General features: G+C 35.8%; 1 long non-coding RNA gene across 7 annotated transcripts in view; it reads left to right on the top strand.

Annotated features, from left to right (window-relative positions):
• The window catches only part of LOC122359962, a 60318-nt gene that overhangs the window by 37060 nt on the left and 12431 nt on the right, over nucleotides 1-10827 (top strand). For all 7 annotated transcript variants that reach the window (XR_006252745.1, XR_006252743.1, XR_006252742.1 and 4 more), the window contains exon 5: nucleotides 10420-10577. This is a non-coding gene — a long non-coding RNA (uncharacterized LOC122359962). The remainder of the gene's footprint in view (nucleotides 1-10419; nucleotides 10578-10827) is intronic.

Raw genomic sequence — 10827 nt, forward strand, 5'->3', positions numbered from 1 at the left:
CAGCAGCAAAGTAGTAACCTTTGGCATTGGTCATGACTGGGACAGCGTCCAAAAGAGGAAGTGCACTTGAAAAACACTCCATGACTAAGAAAATCACTGCTCGCTGCCAATGTCCCTTTTCCACATTTTCAAAAATGTTTCTGTCTACTGTTTCTGATAGTTGGGTAAGGAGCATTCATTACTGTCACTTTTTACCCAGCCATCCAATTAATTGAGTAAGGGTGTGATAAATACACCTATCAACCATCCTTACGGCATTATTATATTCAGCAATATTCTTGAGATATTTTTACTGTTATGGATCCAAAGCCTTTCAGCTGAATGTTTTTGAATCCCTGGCATTTTTCAGCAGACTAAAACATTTTGGTGGACACATGTTAATTCAGTATATATTGTTAGTAATGTGGATTAATTGCCTTTTTTGCATTCATGACAAATACTTTGAAATGTTTATTATTTGAATCTGAGACTGATTAATGTGCAAATGACCCTGAGTTTACTTGTAAATTTATGAATGAGGCCTGTTGACAGGACATTTCCTGCGGTGAGTCATATAGTTGTAGTCTGACTCAGACACTCCTAAATGTCACATGAAGACTGTGATGCAACGGCTGAGAGTCAGAGTTTTAAATGTCCTTCAGCTTACACAAGGGGTTCACACAAACCCTAATGAAGGCTGTTATTATCTAGGACAGCAGCAAGCAGCAATGATATTATCAAAATATCTGGTTAATTGACTTAAGAAAATGCTCATTTGGTGGATTTGAGTGGTCGCAATGTCACAAATCTGTTTTGTCTGGTATCTAAGTCATGGGTTGTCTGATACGCAAACCAAACCAAAAGATCTTGTCTGCTACCCAAGGTGTCTGTTACCCACAACTGCGTAATCTAAAAATCATCTATCAGCCTGAGAGGTTTACAGAGGAAGCCACCGATTACCATAAAAAGTGAGCAGGGTTTATTTAATCATCTTTGTTGTGCATGTTTAAATTCTCAACCTTCGTCTGAATGCTGTAGCATTCTAGAAATTTTTGTTGCAGATACTTCTTGTGAAAATAATGCCTGAACAATTATTTATTATAAAGGATCTAAGAGATATGTGTATTCTAATTTGAGTTCCTGATAGCTTATGTTGGTTATGTGCACCTGTCACTATGGTTAGGGCTATGATTTCAGTCCAGATAAAGATTTAAAAGTAAAAGGGCCATAGATACACAAAATCCCCACTATAATGAGAAAAGAATGCACGGTCATGCTCTACTCACAATTTATTGTGATTTAAATAATTTGTTCAGACCTTTATTGCAAAATGACTCTAGAGATTCATGCATAAGATCCTGTCACTGTTATTGAGATTAAAGAACGAACATTATAGGTGCTGTAGAAAGCTAGCCTATAAAACACAGTATTTTCTAACCTTTTTTTTAACCTGGATTTCCCCTGCATACCATTTATTAATGTGACAATATGCCCACAGTCTCCTTTAATACTCCTTTAATATATATTATATGTTTAGTAAGATGGAAAATACACAACAGCTTAAACATTAAAAAAAATTGTATAATGACAAGCCTTTTCTTAGTTTTAATTTTTCCAAGAATAATCTCTCTCTTTACTATTGACTGAACAGTACACTAAATCACAAGAAACAAACTTCCAGTCATTACTCAGATGGCTGGGAAGTGTGACACTTTGACTATAGTTACAATTAAAACTGATGTAGTTCCCAAGTTTCCTTTTTCAAAAGACAGAATATAACATACAAGACCATTGGACCAAATGATATTTTTTTTTTGTTGTTGTTGATTTCAGTTGGTAAGCAAAAAGTAGTTCTGACACTATATATAAATGAATAGAAAATTACAATATTTGTTCCAGTAAACATTTTTCCATCTTGGTTGTATGTGTGAATGAGAGAGAGAGATGCACAGGCACTCTCTCTCTCTCTCTCTCTCTCTCTCAGCAACATGGAAAGTACCTCAACGAGAAGATAACAAATCAATGATGTTTCTGAATGCAAAAACAGTTGCCTGGAAAATACCAGCAATCCCAAAGTCTTTGTTTCGCTGGTTCATTGTGTTTAATGAGGAGCTAAACACTGGAGGAGAGAAGCAGGTTTGGATATGAAATAAATAATGAGGCACAGCGCTAGTTATTCCCTATTTATCTTTTACAATACCCTGATTACAACCGGGAAACAACTGCTAGTTGTCTATAATCTTGGACAAGCTTTTTGATAGATTTTTTCGGAAAGCATCTTTCACTGTAGACCTAATTCTACAGTGTTTATTGAATTATTTTTCAGTCCTGGAGGGCAGAGAGCTGTTTACATCTCAAGTTGCAAACGGATTCCAGTTATGCAACCGTACTACATAACAGCACAGAGATGCAGATTCTCACACTCGAAAAGGGAAGAAAACATCTGTGTTCTGGAAATGGGGATTACTGTAATTTTTTAGATGAAAAATACTGTGGATTGCACTTCTCGGAACACGAACGCCAGTACGGTAAGACAATGTGCATTTTATCGAACGTTCGGTTGATGAACGTTACTGTATTCAGCTACGACTGTAGTAAACAAAAGCCTCTTGCGGGACTTGCAGGATGTCTGTATAATGCACACAGAACCGACCTGCTTTTGTTTTGTGCTCAGATTATGTTAGGGCATATTTAATAGATTTGTTTTATTTCATTAAAAATTTAAAATGCTATCATATAATATTCTGGTTTTTGGTATCAAGGTGATACATTGCTGGGCAAATAAAATCTGACAATACTTAATCCATTTCATAAACGTTTCAAAACAAGTAAGTTTAACAAATGTGTAAATCCTTTTTATTCTTTCCTCCTTTAGAAAGACGATTTGTCGCACATATTGTCTGTACACAATCACATTTTATTTATGTTTTACAACATAATAGGTCCCCTTTAAAGTTTGAACCAAATAAATAACATTACGCTGTGATTACATGACAGGATTTTCAGGATTCACTGTGTAAGCTGCAGCACTGAAAGATGTTTTTAATTTATTAAATACATATCATTACATATTTTTAATAATCTCTGTGAAGCCGTGGTTTACTCCACCTCGCGTCGTGCCTAACAATGCCCCTTAGCTGTTAAACACTTTGCTGTACAATGGCACTTATAAAGCTTATTACTCCAGGGTATTGCAGCCTCAGACTGTTTTTGTGTCTTGCAAATGAATGGACTTAAAATGTCGAAGAGTACTTGTTAAACTTTGATTTAAAAAAAAAAAAGGCACAGAAGATTAAGGTGAGCCATCTTAGTTCTGGGCCAACATGAAAGAGGGCTAAAAAGGGAGGTCAGACAGACGAAGACATATGCAAGCAGGTATGAGAGTGAGATGAGAGATCAGGACAAAAAGGTAATATAGAATAGAGTAAACACGGTATTTTTAAAGCATCATAAAACAGAGGGCGTCAAAAAAAAAACTGTTTCAGTACTAAAGGCCTGTGACATTTTTTTCGCTCGATATCTTAAACACGCATGTCTCATGTACTCCATTCCAAATCATCAAAGTAATGTTGTTACAGTGCAGTGTTTTTCTGTTGCTACTAATAAACAGAATTGTTTGCTGGTAGGCTGATGATCTCAACAGCGGTGTTCTCGTCAGAAGCTGTGCAGACGGGTTCTTTGAGGTTGTGTTGTGAGCACAGCTATCTGTGAGATAACATAATGAGCATCTACTTGAATCACTCATCCCTAAATCGTGCCATCAGACAACTTCTTGATGGAAGAAGGCAGTTAAATACTCATTTTGGGTGTCAACATCTCTGCTTAATAGCTCTTCTGTTACTGGATTGACTGATATTTTCTGATGGGATCTGGCATCCGGGGGTTGGATCCTTAATATTATCTGGCATGGAGACCCGATCCGACACAATATACGAAATTCTTAAGGAGCAGCTTACTGTCAAGATATGCAGGCATGTTTAGAAAATAAAACATGCTTATAAATCATTTAGGATCAATGCTTTTCATTGATCTGCAAAATAAATAAGCAAGCACAAAGCAAAGCAATGCTGATTCAGTTATGCTACTTAATATCAATAACAAATAGCATTCAATAAAGACAACAAAGTATAGCAGTGCTCACATTTCTGGTTGGGCTAACATGCAGATATTCAAGATTTTCAAGACAGGCCTGCAGGGATGGTTCCAAGTCTATGTGAAACCAAAATTGACCATATTTATTTTGTTAGTGTACACCCAAATGTGTTTTCTAATGTTTTTTTGTTTTTAAATATAATTAAAATAAATGCCGTATGGAACGCATGCAGTCAGACTGCTTTGGAATATAACCGACCTACCATTTAAAACAAAACAAAAACATAACAAAAACATAATGTAGCATTAGTATAAGACTACTAAACTAAAACATTTAACAATAGCTATACAGAAGGGAAGATATTAAGAACTGGAAAAACCTTTGCCGAAAAACCTCATTCAAATAGTCATTACATTTGCCGCTAAACATTGTTCTTCCACCAAAAATGTTGCCCCAGTAAGAATCACTTTAGGTTTATTTAGGTTATGATACTTCTACAATATCTGCAAACAGTGATTAGCTGTCGCACAACTCAGAAAAAATCAGATGACTGATGCTGGTATCTCCCAATGATAACACAATCTACAAATAACTACCTTAAAACGTTAGCGGTCTATGGAATGTTCCCATTTGGATACGTAAAAGCATACGTTTACACTGTAAAGACATATGTCTTTATGGCAAACCATAGTGAAACCTGAAAAAGGTTGTGACATTGTGGAAGACAGACAACACTCACAAACCACAAAACAGGTTAATATAAGTTCTGGAAAAACAAACTTCTGTGATTTATGTTTGAGAGTAAGGATAGAGAGAAAATATCATTAGCTCAGTATAAAAGCAACAGAAGTCAATGAAAAATTCCACGACGGGATTAGCGTGTGTGAACTCTTAGCAAGTGTAATTCCTTTCATCTGTATAGCTTTAATCTCCCGAGGGGATGCTACAGTCTTCTCAGTTTAATAGTATTTTAGGATTAGCCACTGATACACGATATCCTCTCAAAAGAAACAATTGGAATGGACAAATAAATCATTGCAATAAAGCACAGAGTACAACACCAAACCAAATTAACGTCAAACTGAATGAAAATAATGTTAAGACGTTCAGAGTTTCCACAAATCTGGCCTCATCTGATCTAGGCTATTATGAATGCCGCTGCTGGATAAAGGACTCACCCTGCTGCTTTTTTATTTGTGCCCTTTCCTATGTCAATAACTTGCATTACCAAGGAGGTTTACTACAACTGTTTACTGTTTACGTGAGTGAATGTCTGTCGCTAAGGCAGTAAGGTCTATGATACATCTAAATATGTGAGCTATTCAGATCGTATCAATGGCTGGTTACTAGCAAACATCTGATCGACAGTCGAAGTGTTGGTGCAAGTAAAATAAATATAAAAGAATCAGTAACTGAAGTGCTTTTTCTGAGCTGATGTGTGTGATGGATGATGCTTTCTAGAGAGATAAACAGAATAAACAGTGTTTTTGAAAGTGTATATGCAAAACGAAGGTCTAACTGAATGTGTGAAAGATTCTATCTCTGTGACAAACGGCTGCTTCAAAGGAGAAGAGCTCAGGGCTTCCCCTAAACCATAAATCACATCTGAAAATGACGTAGAGTTTTCAGTAATCAGATCACTTTGAGTTAGCAATATTTGTCAATTATTTGACAATATATATTTGTCATTTGGCAATGGCAACTTTATTTATATAGCACTATTTAAACACCACAAGCTGACACGTGTTTTAGTGTATCACACAGGCAACACATATAATGCAATTGTCACTGATTTCATGCTGTACTTCATAAAATCCTGGTATGTTTGATATGTAACCCATCCAATACATTCTAGATGTTTTTCAAAGCTAACTGATGCCCGTATTTGTCTCTGCAATAAATTGATGGTGAGTGATAGCTGTTATATAGCAGCAGTAAAAGTGTTTAAACTGGCCACACTTTCAGAACCTGCAGGTAGGGAGTTGTAGGGAGGAAACCAGGCATAAAGCGATGCTGGCACAGACAGAAGATGCAGACTTCACACAGAAACCAGTGAATAGACAAAAACCTGAATAAACTAAAGATCACGGTCAATGATCATTTTCATTGTTAAAATGTAAATGCTAATTTATCAGTAATTTGATACATGTAAAAGTAATCGGTGAGATAGGTTAAATATCTCGCTTGTCATGTGTTTGTTTAAAAACAGTCGAGTACTTCCCTCTAAATGGTAGAAGGTGGTCCCGTTCGACCACGACATCTGAAGTTTTTCACAGTTATTGTTCTGTGGTCATGATGCCTGAGGCTGCGACTAGGGAGACGGTAACAAAACTGTTTTCTGCTATAAAATACCTCAACAAACAAGATCTATGGCTTGTGCCGTCTTGTTCCTGAATGCCAAGGACATTCGATCCAGTCTAACCACACACACTATTCCTGTTGCCTGGAATTTTTCTTTAACACTAAAGACCGGTCCAGGTGTGTTTATTTAGGATTAGAGCTAATTACTGCAGCACAGATATGCCTGCCTAACCTGCCAAAAAACGCTATTCCTACAATGACAGTGCGCTCAGTTATTCATAAACATACAGAATATAAATACATTAGATGCTAGTGCATGGCATCGGAGGTATTTAGTGTGTGTTTAACACAAAACTAGATAACAGAAATTACAGGTCAGTTACATGTTACTAAATGTTGATTTTTTTTTTTATATAATGTCTGTTAAATGAGTTCAAATATAGGCAATACGTAAGGCCTGAGTATAAAAACTATAAAATATTCTATAGCCTACCTTAAATGTGGAACCGGTGGTTGTGTAGAGTATTTTCAACACAATTCATACAGATTTTACAAGGCGGCTAATTCGTATATATTTGTACAACCTCATTCAAACTATTTTGCACAATTTGTCTAAACCCCAGTGGCGGGTAGGTTTAGGGGCAGGTTTAGGAGTAGGCCATTCATACTAATTCCAAAAAATCGGCAACTCATAGAACATGAACAATTTAGTAAAAGTCATAAGAATTTGTACAAGCGAGGTCATAAGAACTTGAGAATTAGCCACGTCATGAAATATGTGCAAATTGCTTTAAATGTATTGGATTCATTTATTGTGATGTTTGCTGATGTCTCGCTCTCACTAACAAATATCTAAAGGTCAAGCACAGTCAACAGGAAAAATGGCTAAATGAGGCGTTCCAGTGGTGCCTCGGGTCCAACTCAAAGAAGTGTATATCTGAAAAGGGAGATAATATGATGAAGGCCTGCGATGAGCGAATATCAAACGCGATAGACAATAGAGCAAACAGTGCCAGAGAGTAATCAGAGGGCCAAAGCCAAATACGGGAATAAGAGGTCAGATTCAAAGCGAGCAGTTCCTTTTATTTGATTTAATTTGAAACGCAATACTATTTGATATGCTTCCTTATTCTTTTATATATTTCATTATGTTCAAGTAAGAATAAGCATGTTTCTTGAATTTTTACTAACAATAGTGTTTTACACTGAATGACAACGTAACATTATCTCAACCGGATTTTGATATTTTATTCTCCAAAAAATTGATCTGCAACCTTAAAAGTAGAAACTTCATTTAATGTGCTTTCTACACTCTCAGAAATAAAGGTACAAAAGCTGTCACTCGTGTGGTACCCTTTCAAAAAATACATGTTTGTACCTAAAGAGTTCAATTTGGTATCTTAAAGGTACACATTTGAATCTAATATGGATATTTGCATTTCTGAATACCTAATACAAATCTTTTAAAAAGCTACCCTGATCTGATGTCTTCAAAGTTATGGCTATGTGAGACTATTTAACACTTTACAAAAAAAACCCCACAAAATTACTCATAAATAGGGCCCTTTTGTTGTGAAGGAGGGGTCTGGACTGTCTCCAGATTAATCAGTAAAAAGGCAGCAGAGCCGTCACGAATGACATCTTTTCCTGTTGGCAAAAAAAAAAACCTCTAGAGAAAAAGTGGTGTGATTATTTTTCTGCCACGTGAGTGGCTGTAACAATCACACCACAGGTTTATTATAGGTCACAGTTTCTTGCTTGATTTCCTGTTTCAACAAAGCTGAGGCGAACTGGCACTTCACTAGCGGCATAGTTGGTGTGTCCTTAATTCATATGTTTTGAGTTGAAACCACAGAAATTCCCAGCATTCTCCTGGGTATTTCTGTTATTGTTCTGTCCAATATCAGTTGTTTGAAGACAATAGTTTCTTTACTAAAGGCTTGTGATGTTCCATTTATAGATCCCATCTAAAGCATGCATGCATGTGTGATGCACATCATTAACAAAGTAAAAACTCAACTCTTTTCTCTGTCCTGATTAGCGTCTGCTAAATGACTAAATGTAAATGTAAACTTTTACTATGAGTCGTTCTTTTGCTGCTATACTGATGATAAACAGAACAGAGGATTTTACCCATCACTGAATCAATTAAACAAACAAATTATAGTAATTGGTGTTAAATAGTACCTAGCCAGACTTTGAGATCAAATGCAGTGCTCAGATATAGAGAACTGACTGACCACTTCACTTCATATCAGCGCATCAACTATCTGTCTTCAAAGCTGCTGCATAAGCAGTCTGGGAGAAATCAATAAGCTGAGTCAAAATGTTTTTAAAGCATTTTATTAACAGAAATTGCCTAGCACTCCTTTCTTCTGCCTGTTGTTTTTTATTTTGAAGTCCACGGTGACTGATTCTATTATAAAATCGGCAGGTCAGTTCATGTTTGTGCCATTAAGACAGTATCGTGTCAGAGATACAGATTACTTAAAGGTAAGATGATTATAATTTAACTGTCAGTTATTGTCTGTCAAAAATACATGCAGAGCTTTTCGCTTTCTGTTATCATCTCAAATACAAATTGAGTTCTATGAAAAACACTAGGCTGCTTTATGCTGGAGTTGGCTCGCTTTCCAACAATGAAGCTACAGTAAGTAGCCAACGTCTTTTTATAAATAAATAAATAAACATTTACACACCGAGCACGTGTCTGTTTGTGTAACAGTCATGCAGTTTTCTTTTAGAAGTTTTATAGATTTTTAGTACACATAATCCATGCGTATCATAGGTGGACAGATGCAGTACTTATATAATAATACACTTGTATATGTACTTTAATTATTGATAGATCAAGAGAGAGAGAAAGAGACGACAGTTCTATGCATCTCTCTCTGCAAACACTGAAGCTGCGATTTACCTCCTCTTTGCTGATCAATATCTGACCTTTCTTGCTTTTATCTCGCTCGCGCTCTCAAGAGAAAACGTTCTTTTTTGTCTAGTGCAAGCTCATGATTTCTCCCCAGAGTCTTAAAGGGACAAACACCCAGAGCTGTGTTTGAGTAGTTTTTGAGTAGTTAATATTTAAGTGATCGCAGGGGGGGTTATATGGCAGTAGGCTATGCTTCAAAAATTAACAGGATTTGTTCATTTCCTTCATTTGTGTACAGTTAGAGTTCACTTCATCAAACACTCCTTTGCTTCTGCTCATTTCATCTTATGCGTTTCGCTTATTTGATTTTATTTTGTATAATTCACTAGGTTTAGCAGATCTGATTTTAATAAACAACATGATATGTTGGCCAGCCATTGTTCACTTATAACCACATATAAACATGATTTTCTGAAACCTTGTGCTGTAAATGAGAGCTGCTTAGGTTTGTTTAAAAAATGTAAGAATTTTCATGAAAGATAATATATCTGTGAAGAAAACTAAATCTTTTTTTGTCATCTGTTTTACTCAACAGATTATTATTGCCTTCTGACTCAAGATAGACTACAAGTTTGCTGGCCTCAAAAAATACCTCTTTGTTTAAAAAAAAAGCATAGCTGATTTGTAACAGTTTATTTGCACATTACCTTGATTTAAATTAGCACTATAGCATAAGCGTTGAACCAGAAAATGAACGTTTTTTAAGACTTTTTTAGAAAAAAAAGCTCACTTTGTATGATTTATAAGCGTTTTGAAATGTGAGGACATGGGGCAGTAACCTAGTAATACCTGCCATACTGGTTTTAATATACAAATTCATGTCCCGACACACGCACAATCACCTGAGATGGCTGTTTAATGAAAAGTGGGTCTAAAGTGTGCGTAGCTTTTTTGGCGAGGTGTAGATTTTATCAGGCAATCCCAGACTCCCAAAAATAAGATGTTTCTTTTTTTTCGCAAAAATTAAATGTCTTTTCAAGTCTCTGATTAAACCAGAAAATAAGTGTTGATGGTGAACAATTGCTTATTGTCTGTAATCTTGTCAGACTTTTTGATAGATTTTATTACAAAGCATCTTTAATTGTAAGCTAATGCTGTTTATTTGTTATATTTTCAGTCCTGGAGCCCCAAGAGCTGTTTACATCTTGAATGTCAAACGGATTCAAGCTGGTTCAAAAACTCGAAAAGGGAAGAAAAGCTATATTTATATTTTGCTATCCTTTTTGGATGAGGACGGCTGCGTAGTGCACTCCTCTAAACACGGACACCTGTATGGTAAGACAATGTGTATTTTATTGAACGTTTGATTGAACGTTAGTGTATTTATTTATGACTATAGTAAACTACAGTCTGTGCAATGTCTGCAGGACTTGTCTGTATAATGCACACAGAACTGCACTGCTTTTGACATCTAGGTATTATATTGTTGGTCAAAAGAAATACGTATATACCTAATGTATTAGAACAAGTCAGATTTAAAAAATGTTGTTTATTCTTTCTTTCTTCAATGGCGTGATAGATAGAC

Source organism: Puntigrus tetrazona, chromosome 16, assembly GCF_018831695.1.
Source record: "Puntigrus tetrazona isolate hp1 chromosome 16, ASM1883169v1, whole genome shotgun sequence".
Lineage (NCBI taxonomy): Eukaryota > Metazoa > Chordata > Actinopteri > Cypriniformes > Cyprinidae > Puntigrus > Puntigrus tetrazona.